The 13214-nt window shown below is 39.0% G+C and overlaps 1 protein-coding gene across 2 annotated transcripts in view; it reads right to left on the bottom strand.

Moving 5' to 3' along the window:
- Positions 1-13214, bottom strand: part of LOC138755605 (RNA-binding protein 12-like) — a 56145-nt gene that overhangs the window by 28486 nt on the left and 14445 nt on the right. Inside the window, exon 4 of one of the 2 annotated variants that reach the window (XR_011352413.1) lies at positions 7522-11296. The exons of the other annotated variant lie outside the window; for it this stretch is intronic. The gene's annotated coding sequence lies outside the window, so the exon portion shown is untranslated. Of the gene's footprint in view, positions 1-7521; positions 11297-13214 lie in introns of those variants that run through there. 2 annotated transcript variants of the gene reach the window in all.

Here is a 13214-nt window from a genome sequence, read left to right as displayed (position 1 = left end):
AAGATCCTAAAAAATCTTTTATCCTCTATATACCATTACTATAGCAATTATCAAATAAAGAATTATTCAAAGTGAAAGGAATAAGTTGATTTTGTTTTAACAACATTTTTGATCATTGATAATTTTTAATTCATCTTTTCATATGAATTCCATTCCATATTTTCAATATACATTTTAAAATTGGTACTTCCATATTTCCTTTAAACAGTTCACTATTGCATTTATACAAAATTTGTTCTGGGATAGTTTCTCCAATTTTATTCATTTCAATCTGAACCCAAGCCATATTTTCACCCATTTGATAACAGGAGGACAAAAATCTCAATTGTGCTGCTTTATAATTTTTTTAAAATTTCCATATTAATTTTTCAAGACCAACTCTTGAGATCTTAGCTTTCCAAATGAATTCTTGTACAATTTATTCAAACCCCCCCCCCAAAAAAAAAATTCTGGTATATGAATGGGTAATGATTGAAATAAATATTGTATACTCAAAAAAAATATTCATCTTAATACAATTCACCTGTCCTATTAATGTTATTGGTAGATCTTACCATCTTATCAGATCTTCTATCTTTTTCAATAATGGTGAATAATTTAACTTAAACAAATTATTTATATTTCTATTCCTAGATATTTAATTGCATAATTTTGCCACTTAAATTGTGTCAATCTTTGTGAATAATCCATATCCACCATAGGCATCACCTCACTTTTATCAACAATAACTTTATAACCTAATTCTAATCCATAATCTTTTAATTACATATTCATCTTATTTAATGATATTTCTGGTCTTGTTAAATATACTATAACATCGTCTACAAACAAACTGATTTTATGTTCTTTATTACCTATCTCAAATCCTTTGATTTCTTTATCAATTCTAATTATTTCTGCTAATGGCTCGATGGCTAATGCAAATAAAAAAGGTGACAATAAGCAACCTTGTCTAGAAGACCTTTCTAACAAAAAAGGCTTTGATATTTGTCTATTCGTAATCACTTTTGCTTTTGGCTGATCATACACTTTTATCCAATTTATAAAAGTATTTGGAAACCCAAAAGCATTGTGTTTTAAACAAAAAATCCCATTCTAATCTATCAAATGCTTTCTCTGCATCTAATGTAACCACCACTGGAATCTTTCTGTTTTGCGCTATATTTATCAAACTTCAAAATTTAACTATATTATATGCCACTCTTCTATTTTTAATAAAACCAGTTATTAATTTTGGTAAAAATTCAACTAACCAATTAGCTAATAATTTTGATACATTTTATAATCCATATTCAATAATAATAGGTCTGTATGAAGGAAGTTGTAAATAATTCTTTCCTCAGAATTACTTTTATTAATGCTGTATTAAAAGATTCTGGTAGGTCATGTACCTCTCTCATTTGGTCTAATATCCCCATTAATTCAGATACCAATAACTCCTTAAAATCTTTATAAAATTCAGGTAGAAAACTATCTTCACCTGGTGTTTTGTTATCTGTAATGACATCGGGGTCTCAAACTTTTATTTCAGAAAAAAATTAGACAATCTTAACTTTTCATCTTCATCTAACGCAGGTAATTTAACTTGTCTCAAATACTCTTTATTTTATTATCATCTTTCAAAGATTCTGAATGATAAAGTTTGGCATAAAGTTCCTTAAAATTATCTTTTATCTCCTGCGTTTTATAAGTAATCTGACCAGTAGTTTTCTTAGTGGCAGTTATTGTTTTAAAAACTTGGTCTGTCTTTAATTGCTATGCTAATACTAACTGAGCCCCTTCACGTAACTCATAATATTTTTATCGCTCTCATTTTATCCCCTTCCGTTCTATAAGTTTGTATTGTATTAAATCTTAATTTTTTTATTCTAACAATATTCTTTTCTCCTCATCTTTTTGCATTTGTATTTCCTTCTCCAATTTCATTATTTCTTTTTCTAACTGATCCACCTCTTTCGTATATTCTCTTTACTTTTGAAGTATAACTTATTACTTGACCTCTTAAATATGCCTTCAAAGAATCCCATATCATATACTTAAGCATTACTGAATCATTATTAGTTTCAAGAAAAAAATTCATCTGTTGTCATAAAAAGCACAAAATATTTTTCTTCAATAATGTTGTATTTAATCTTTTGCTCTTCTAACAAAATTGACTTAAGTAAAGGTGAATGATCTGATAGAACTTGTGCTTGATACTCAACATTTTGCACTCTATATTGAAATTGGGTAGAAATTAAAAACATATCTATTCATGAATGTTTTATATCAAAAAGAGTAAAAAGAATAATCTTTCACTTGGTGAATTCTTCTCCAAATATCCAATAAACCCATGTCTTTCATTAAATCTATTGCTATTTTAGCTACTTCATTTTTCATCTTTTTTATCTCCTGATCTATCCAATTTAGGGTCTAAAGTAAAATTAAAATCTCCCCTGATATAATTTTTCCCTTGGCATTTGATAATTGCATGAAAACATCTTGTATAAATTTACCATCATCTACATTAGGTGCATTAAGGTCCATTGTTCTGAATAAATGTGATAATTTACCATAACATATCTTCCTGCCACATCTACAATTGTATCTAATATTTTCACTGGTAAGTTTTTATTTATCAATATTGCTGTACCTCTAGCTTTTGAATTAAATGATGATGCTATTACAGTTCCTACCCAATCTCTTTTTAATTTTTCATGTTCTTTTTCTGTTAAATGTGTTTCTTGTAAAAAAAAGGCAATATCTATTAGTATATATGAAAAAGGCCAAAATATTTGTTCTGCTTTATTTGATTCTGTATCCCATTAATATTAATACTAATAAAATTCAATTTTTCAGCCATCAGAAACTTTAATGAATCTACTAACCATCCATCATTCCACTCCCATCCCTCTCACTTCTCAAACACTATATTTCATAATGTATTTGTTTTCTCTCTCTCTCTCTCTCTCTCTCTCTCTCTCTCTCTCTCTCTCTCTCTCTCTCTCGCAATGAATCTGCAAACACCTTTACCTCACTGGGTTCTGTAAAAGATCTATTTTTTTTCCTTCTGGAACAAAGACTTTCAATCCTGCCGGATACCTTAGGACAAAAGCGAAACCTTTCTACCATAACAGCATAGAATAATTTTCTTCAACAAATCAAAACTATAATCGGGTAAAAGAAGATCTTATTTCCATTATAAATTAATGGTGATTGTCTTTCTTTAACTTGCTTTCCCACCAGTTCCAGGATCTTTTCTCTCACTTCATAATGAAGCAACTTGACCAGTAATGGACGTGGCTTTTGATCTGGTTGTGCCTTCAGTCGTAATGCTCTATGAGCTCATTCAATCTCAATGTCATCTTGACATTCAGTTATCCCCAAAGATTGCAGAATCCAACGTTGCAAAAACCTCTTCATATATTGACTTTCATCACCTTATTTAAGTCCAACAATTTTTATATTATTTCTTCTACTGAAATTTTCTAAAATGTCAATTTTTTGAGTTAGTTCATCTTTTGTTGCAGCTGCTTCACTTGAATTTTTTAAAATATGTTCTTTAACATTATGAATTTCAAATTCATTCCCTTTAATTTATTTTCTTCCACAACTTCAAATTTCTTATCCACTTGCAGCATCATTCTTTCCACCTTCTTTGTAAAATTTTTATTTTCATCTATACTCTCATTACACTTTTTATCTTCTATTGTTAATTGCACCAAAGATCGTTGAAAATTTTCTATATATTTCTTCATTTCAGCTGTATAAAGGTCTATTTCATTTTTTCTGATTTTTTTTAGCCGTAACTCCTTGTTCTAAATACAATTCCTGTTCTTCTTGGTCTTCATCCTGATCACTGGAGCAGGCGGCTTCTTGTGCTTTTTTTAAAAAATTGCCTCCATTTTTTGGTGATCTGAGCATCTGCAACTCCTCACACATGCTCAGAGTCACTTCTTCTCCCATGGCAGGTGGCCATTATCAGGGGTGACCCTGCACAGCAATGTTGAAGGTCTCCTAGCTCGGCCCATCTCCATGAGCTCTACCTTCCGGACATCTCCAAGATCCTTCTTCAAGGTGGGCCTCTCTTCTTTATCGGTCTCTTTTTTATGTTCAATTTCTTGTGAAATAACAGCTGTTTTATCTCTCTTTAGTGACATCTTATACCGTTTACTAGGTTTTCTGACAACTTTTTCCTGTTTTTCAACCACTTCAACCTTTTTTTAAAAACTTTTTTGGAACTTTTTCAGAGCAAGAAGGGATTCAAATTCTAACCCCATGTCATTACGTGGCACACCCCCAGGATATCTGACTCTTGTTTGGGTGAATGTGCTCTGGAGTGAAGAAAGAAAATGGCCCCTTGGTGGAGCAGATCACTAGGTCCTGCACACAGCCGGCAACAAGATCACAGCAGAGAGGCAAGTGGACCCCCATACCCAACAGTACTGTAGTATCACCAACAATAGGGTGCAGAGGCCCATCAATGCTGCCCACCCTGTACATTTCAGGAAAATCCCATGGCCAACTGTTGATAATAGCTGGTATGGTTGGCCAATGTGACAGCCTCCTCCACACGTAGGACTCTGTCCAGAAGATGCTTCCTCATTGACACCAGGGCTGAAATGTGTCCTTCCTTCCCCCACCCCCCCTCAACCTATGGCAACTGGAATGGCAAGCCAGGCCTGGCACTTAACACACCAAACAGCACCACCATACAAACTTTTGGAGCCCACAATTGTTGGCTAAACCTCGCCAAGGAGGAGAATTTAAAAATGGAAGAGCTGGGGGATAGTGCAGCACTCTGACAGCCCTTGGGCCGCCCCCCTGTGCATGGTATTGAAGGCAGCAGGAGGGTAGTGACTATTGCCACCACACCAGACAGATACCCCATGCCTCATATCGAAGACTTTACTGCTAACTTACAAGGGGCACAGGTATTTTCAAAAGTCAACCTCATTAAGGGTTTTTACTTGATCCCAGTTCATCCCGAGGACATCCCTAAAACCATCATTACCTCTTTTGGACTTTTGAGTTCCTGAGAATCCCTTTGGACTTAAAAATGCAGCCCAGACCTTCCAGAGGCTGATGGATGCAGTGGGCCAGGATCTCACATTTGCGTTCATCTATTTGGATGATATTCTCATCACCAGCTGCAATCGCACAGAGCACATGGCCCATCTAAGGTGACTGTGCACATGGCTGCAAGAATTCAGACTAACTATATACCCTGCTAAGTGTCAGTTCGGGATGGAAACGGTTGACTTTTTGGAGCATTGAATCAACAGGTACAGAGCAAAACCCCTGCCTGAAAAGGTAGAGGCTGTTCGGGCACTTCGCTAAGCCCTGCAAGATTAATTTATTAATCACCAATTCATACTGACAGCGGCCCACATCATGTAACCCTTTTCACACTCAAGGCAGAGAAAGTTAAGCCTGGGACAAAGAGGCCTCAGAGACATTTCAGAAGGCCAAGAATGCACTGGCCAATGCCACCCCTCTGTTGCACCCCCGACCAGAGGCATCATCCACTCTCACATTAGATACTTCCAGCACAGCAGTAGGAGGCATAAAGGAGCAATTCATTGAAGGGCAATGGCAGCCCCTAGCCTTCTTTATCAGGTATCTCTGCCACCTGAACTCAAATATGCCACATTTGACCAGGAACTATTGACATTGTACCTGGTAGCCAGGCACTTCATGTATTTTTTTGGAACGTAGACAATCAGGGTCTTCACAGACCATAAACCTTTGCCTTCCATAAACTGTTGGACCCGTGGTCAGCCAGGCAGCAGCGACACCTCTCATATGTGTATGAGTTCACCACAGATATTCAACACATCAGAGAAAGAACCAACATGGTGACTGACACACTGACCCACCTGCGATCAATGTCTCAAGGCATAGACCATTCTGCTCCAGCCAAGGCACAGCAAGAAAACCCTGAGATCACAGCAAACAGAACAGCAGGAGGATGTCACCATTGGCCCTGGTAACCAGATGCTCCTCTGCGAGGTCTCCACTGGCAAGCCCCGCCCCATCGTTCTGGCAGCATGGAGACAGCAAGGTTTTGATGCGGTGCACAACTTGGCACACCCAGCCATCAAAACTTCTGTCAAATTGTGGCCAGTAGGTTCTTCTGGCATGGCCTCAGGAAACATGGTCTGCCAGACATCCAAAGTGCAGACACACATTAAGGCACCCCCCTCCCCCTGACTTTCGAGCCAGTGCGATGTAGGTTCAGCCACATCCATATTGACATTGTAGGGCTGCTGTCTCCCATGGTGTGGGATATCTCCTCACCATGATTAACCACTCCACAAGTTTGCCAGAACCAGTCCCGCTACTTGCCACAACCATAGAGACCTGTGCCAGAGCACTGATTAACACCTGGGTGTCAAGATTTGGAGTCCCACAGCATATGACTTCTGATAAAGGTAAGCAGTTCACTTCGGGACTCTGGGTGGCGCAAGCCAATTTGCTGGGAGCCCAACTACACCACATCATGGCGTACCACCCTCTGACCAATGGGTTGGTGGAGTGGTTCCACAGGCACGTAAAGGTGGCCTTGATGGCTCAGCTCAAGGGCCTGAACTGGGCAGATAAGCTACCCTGGCTCCTCTTGGGAATCTGCACCATGCTGAAAGATTTCAATGCCTCACCAGCTGAGATAATGTATGGCACTCCACTGATGATACCAGGGGAGTTTGGACCCAACAGCCTCATTGACAAAGCTGAGGGAAAGACTGTTACTCCAGCCCCACTGATGCATGGCCAGGCCAAGTCCTATGTCCCCAAAAACTTAGAGACTTGAAACATTTTTGTTTGGAGGGGGCACAATGGACACTTCTGCAACTGCTGTACAAGGGGCCAAACAAAGTAGTCAGACACAACAGGTCAACACATGTGCTGTATTTCAGCAAGAAGGAAGAGACTTTCACCATCGACTGCCTCTAGACAGCACATCTGGACATTAGCCAATGGGTCTCCACTCTCCCCCGCGACGCAGAAGTAGGCCACTGAAAGCAAACAGCACTCTAATCACCGCTTCTGGAGGGGGGGGGGTCGTGTAATGGCCCACTAACCAGGATACAACCCAGTACATAAGATGACTGACAAATGCGATGACCACACAGACCCCGCGAGGGCCAATGATCTTCATCCCAGGTGACAACCCATATGGTGGGAAACAACATGCAACAGCGGGAATGCCAACCACTCCAAGGCCAGCGTTGCTGTGGCATCACTCCTGTCATCAGCAGGAGGGAGAGAATATAAGCAGAGCCATCAGTGCAATAAACCAATCTTCGACTTCTTGGGTGTGCGTCATTCTTTCCACAATTCGTGGGAGGGCACACACATTAGTCACAGTTTGTCTGTATTTTAACTATAAATTTATAGTGTCAATGTTTAATGAGATAACACGGGCGGTTATCAGTCTATTTACAAATGTCTAAAAATGGTTATATCTAAAAAAAAACAAGTAAAATTCATTTCTAAATCATATGCACAAATAATAAGAAAACATCAATTTTATTGCAATTTACAAAGGTGCTGTCTTCAAAATAATCACCATACATAAATACATGGTCTGTTAATTTATGTTTATTTCTTTTGAATTGGGATGTTTCCTTGAATGCTAAAAGTTATTTGTTTGCTTGCAATAGTGAAGTAAGCTTGTAACACATCCTACAGTCACACAATCCTGTCCAGGATAAATCTTTGATGATTTTTTTTTTGGTAAAAATAGTTTATATCCAATTTTAGAGGGGAAATTTAACAGTGTCTTACCCTATAAGGAGGAGCCACTTGAGTCTAGACTGAAGTGAAGAACACACACTTCTGTCTTGTGTGGTTATTATAGGAACTGTGACTGAGGGTGGAATAGCAAGCAGGCTTATATTGAGACTGCCAGATTACCTAACTGACCTCAGTAGCAGATTGCTCACAACCAAGGTCACCCAGGAGGCCTGAGACAATGACCTCAGATGCAGCTGGACTTCAGTGAGTTGGGAAAGTTCCCTGGCCCACATGGAAACACACTATGGCCCACTGTTTGGGAACCACTCGTCTTGTCACCACTCAAATTGAGAAAATGATTAAGAAGGTGTATGTTATTATGGCCTTCATGGGAGGTAGTCAGATTAACAACCACATCAATGAGTATACAAGGAGTGACCAGCTACATAGGCAAGTGTCCAAAGGATGTCACTATGCCTATACACTACACAGGGTGAATCAGAAATTATGGCTAGATGTAGAGTTCCATGAACTACTCAGAGCTTGGGATACTGCTTTCAGGTCAGGCGATAAGATAGCACCAAGAACAGTAAGGGCCAAACTCTCCCCAGTAATCAGAAAGGCAAAACTGGGTGTAGCAACTATTTTCCTTTATAACCACTTGGAGGATATCAGAATGTTATTCAACTAAAGTTGAGTATTCCAAAGTTAATTAAACTATATTAAAGATTGTTAAGATTATCAGTTGCTATACATTGTTAAAAGCCATTAAGAGTGTTGTTTGACATTGTATAAAAATTGTTAGAACATTCTAATTCCTTCCATTTCATAGAACAAAAGAATTAAACTAAACATATGTATCTCTTCAGCAAACAAATAAAAGCTAGCCAACCTTGAAGCAAAGATGTTGCTAGGAGACAGCAAAAATATGTAAATATCTAGAAAGCCACAAACAAAATTTTAACCCTTACACTAGGTATGCACAGAAAGTCCACAGACAATTGTGCGACACTGGTGACACGAGGTGCATGTGGCAAGGTACTGGTGACACGAGGTGCATGTGGCAAAGTACTGGTGACATGAGGTGCATGTGGCAAGGTACTGGTGACACGAGGTGCATGTGGCAAGGTACTGGTGACACAAGGTGCATGTGGCAAGGTACTGGTGACACAAGGTGCATGTAGCAAGGTATTAAAACCATAACTGACAAAGAGTCAACATTGTGGATCAGTAATAATGATGCTTCTCTTCCTGACAGGCTAAACAACTTCTATACACAGTTCAATGTGGAAAACAACAACGCTAAAAAAAGCCCAATCCCCCTGGTGAACAGGCACCATGCAAAGCTCCAGCAGAGTTGAGGATGATCCTATCCAGCATGGACCCACACAAAGCAGCAGGACCAGATAAGGGTGAGGAGACACTGCTAACTGAGATCTTCAATATCTCACTCCAGAAGTCTATTGACCCTGCAGGATTCAAGACAGTCACCATCATCCCAGCGCCCAAGAGTGTGATGGTACCTGGACTAAATGACTTCCATCCATGGCTCTAACTCCATGATCATGAAGTGCTTTGAACAATTGGTAATGGAGTGCATCAAAACACACATACCAGTGACAATGGGCCTCCACTCCGTTAAAGACCCATAAGAGAACGATGCCTTGTACGTCAGGCTGTTGTTCAACAACAACACAATCATACTTCAGGGGCTGGTGGATAAACTGTCCTCACCAGGATTTAGTACTCCTCTCTGCAGATAGATTCTGAACATTGATTTAAAGACCAGTCTATCCGGGTTAAGCAGCTAAACCTCAAGACATGGTGCACAACCCATTACTGTTCATGCTGCTAACTCATGACTGGACAGCTATGTTCAACTCCAACAAAATCAAGTTTGTGAATGACACAACGATAATTGGCCTCATCAGCAACAATTGTGAGTCAGTTTACTGAGGGGAAGTGGACAGGTTGTACAGTGATGAAAGAGCAATAACCCAAGTCTCATCTTGGACAAAAATGATTGTGGACTTCAGGAATAGAAAGGATCTCTCCCCACTACATATCAATGGTTCCATCGTAGAGAGAGTGGGAAGCACCAAGTTTCTTGCTATCCATTTTAAGGACAACCTATCCTGGAGCCACAACACTTCTTCATTAGTCAGGAAGGCACAGCAGCAACAGCATTTCCGAAGGAAGTTGAGGAGGGTAAAATTACCAGTCACCATCCTAACAACCTTCTAGAAGTACACAATAGAGAGTATCCTGGCTGGCTGCATCATAGTGTGGTATGGTAGCTGCAATGCATTAGATTGGAGGTCAACACAAAGGTTAATTTTGAGAATATAACTGGGACCTCCCCTCCCTCTATCAACAATAGAGTGGTACTTAAAGAGGTCCCAGAATCATTGAGGACCGTTACCATCCAGCCCAGTTCTTTTGAGACACCATCTTCAAGAGGTACAGAAGCATAAAAATCAGGACTACTTGCTGGGAAACAGCGTGTTCCTGAAGAAATCTGTCAATTACTTTCATATATACTTATTTTGGATCACTATGAATATACTGTATGTCATTCATGTCTGGGTGTACTGCGTGTGCACTATGGTCTAGAGATGTACACATAACCTGATGAAACAGCACATATAGAATCAGCTAACAATAAACTTGAACTCTAGTTTAAGAGTCGCAAGGTAATGTTGCAGCTCTTAAAACTGGTTAGACTACACTTTTTGAGAATTGTGTCCAGTTCTGGTTGGTATATTATAGGAAAGATGCTGAAGCTTTGAAAAGGGTGCAGAAGAGATTTACCAGGCACCGTCATGTATTGGAGAATATGTTCTATGAAGAAAGATGGTGTGAGTTAGGGGGTTTCTCTTTACAGCTATCTACAATAAGAGGCGATTTAAAGAGGCATAGATGAAATGGACAGCCAGTACCCTTTTCCTAGGGCAACAATGGCCAACAGCAGAGGATTATCAAGGGGAGTGGAGGAAAATTTAGGAGAGATGTCAGTGGTAGGATTTTTTTTAATATAAATCACAGTGGTTGGTGCCTGGAGGCTGATACAATAAGGACATAACAGGTTCTTGGATAAGCATATAGATGTAATAAAATGAAGGATTATGGGCAGAGTGGGAAGGAAGAGTACGATTTATGTGGAGCAGGTTGAAACGAGATGGCACAACACTGTGTTGAAAGGCCCATTCTGTGTGGCACTGTCATGTGAAATGAAAATTAGAGTGCAAAAGAATATCAAAATTGTCAGTATATTAATAATTTATATTCATGCCACAATTCTTGTTACCAAGGGAAATTTCTAGTACCCATGCCAATTATGCTTATTTAAACTATTTTGAATGATAAAACAACAGTATTTAAATTCACTTCAATTATTCAGCATTGATATTTAATAGCTTTCGAATGATGTTCCCAGTTTTTGTCAGATGGCAGATTATTTATTCTTCAGTACAATAAAATACAAATTTTTCACTTCTATCAGCAATTTTTTATGCCATTGTAAAGTTATTGTACTTCTAAATTTCAGTGTTTTTGATTACTCTATCTTCAGGCATCTTTCCTGGTAAACAATAGGAAAATAATAGACTCCATCAGGGTTCAAGGTTGAGAATACGATTTGAAGGTTGGATTCCTTTGTTTCACAATGTTACGAGCCCAGAGGACCCCAAAACCCAGCAGCAATAGATATTCACCAAGACAAATGGTTACTTAAACAAAGGTAGTTTTTAATTATTTTTAAACATGAAAACAAAATCAAACTTAAAATTGTCACTATTAACTTACTTAACCCCCTTCTAATTCTAAGCACACATGTAATGTGTAAGTTTAGAAAAGTTATTTAGTTCACAGTCCAATCTCACTTCTCCACTCCTTCAAGTTCTCTGGTTGCAGGCAATTCTTATACTGTGCACAGAATTTAACATTTATGAATTTCACCAGGCTTTGGTGCTTGAAAAGTTAATGGTTACCACTCAGGAAGGTTCTTGATGGTTTTCAGAGATTTGTTGTTCGCTGGACACAAACAAAACTAATCCCTTTTAATCAGCCTCGTCAGTGTCTTGTCAAAGAAACTTGCCCCATCAGGGTTTTCTAGATGATAACCTTTTTCTTTCAGGTCACCAGAGTTCATTTTTGTTTCTCTTATTTCAAGTGAAACATTGGGCAGCCAGTCCTCTCCTCTTGTATGGACAAGGGCTTTGACCAGACTGAACTAAGCACTAACAACCTATCTTCAAAATGGGGTTTTTCCACAAGCTTGCCAGCTTGTCCTGTTCCAGTCCCAGCTGCTGCTGCTGAATTGTAAAACTGCAGAACTGAATGTTTTCTCAGAAAAGCCTGTTTGACTCCCTCTCTGCTTGCAAAAATGATATGACCCTCTTAAGAGCAGCAAGCAGCACCCAGACTGCGGCTCCCAAACCTAATCCTCCAAGTTCTTTCATTTGCTTTTCAAAACAATCCATTAATGAAGTCCCTTTGCAAAGGTATTTGGAGCCTGTCTGTCCTGCTTGAGCAAAGCTCCATTATTTTAAATGAGATCTCTTTTGAAGTGTTTGTATGTATCCAGTGTCTCTCCACCACTACCCACCTTCACCTCCTTTAATTCATTGTTACTGACCAATTGCATTATTTTCCCACATAGGTCCAAGCTACATCTTCTTGTGCAGTACATGGCACAATCCTTAATCAAATGTTTTCAGTTCTCCTTTCATATTTTTTTCCCCAATTCATGTTTTTCTGCCTCTTCTTGTACAGAACCAAGTTTTTAAAATCAATTTTCATTGTTCCCAATTTATCCCTCTCCATGCCAGGGCGCGTTAGAAATCAGTATCCATTACAAACTCCCATAGCTATCCTGCCCACTATTTCTCACACTCATTGTTCCAAGTCTATTATACCTGAAAAAGGAAGCCATCAGTGATAATATCCATCAAGCTGCTGTCACACAACTGCAGCAACCCCCAGTTTAACAATGACTTCGGGTATTATCCACAGGATCACATAGATTTTGTTTCCTCTAAAATGGGCAGGTGGGAAGATTAAATGACTGTAAATTAGCCCTACTGAATAAATGAGTGGCTGATCCTAGAAAGTTGATGGGAAGGCTAAGTGGATTGATAAAATTAGTGTAAAATGGGTGCTTGATAGTTGATTGCACAGTAGGTCGACAGATTGGTTTCCATGTAGTGTCTTTCTACATGACTCTCCACACCAAGTGTTTCCATGTTTTTTTCCCCCCCTTAACCATGGCTTCAACCTTATTCCATTTTTCCAAATTCTGCTTGTAGCTAAGAGCCTCCCATTTAAAGCAGATGAGATTTCTCTGGTCCTTAGCAGCCTTCACAATTAATCATTCTCCATTATTCCCACCATCTGAAACACCTTCCCCTTCTTTCTCAGAATGGAATCTTCACTTCTGAAATATCCAGGTTGTGCACCACTTCCATAAACACCTCGTCTGCTGTTTGTAGGCCAAAGGC

This window comes from Narcine bancroftii, chromosome 2 (assembly GCF_036971445.1).
Source record: "Narcine bancroftii isolate sNarBan1 chromosome 2, sNarBan1.hap1, whole genome shotgun sequence".
Classification (NCBI taxonomy): Eukaryota; Metazoa; Chordata; class Chondrichthyes; order Torpediniformes; family Narcinidae; genus Narcine; species Narcine bancroftii.
This window is presented reverse-complemented; position numbering and strand designations above follow the sequence as displayed.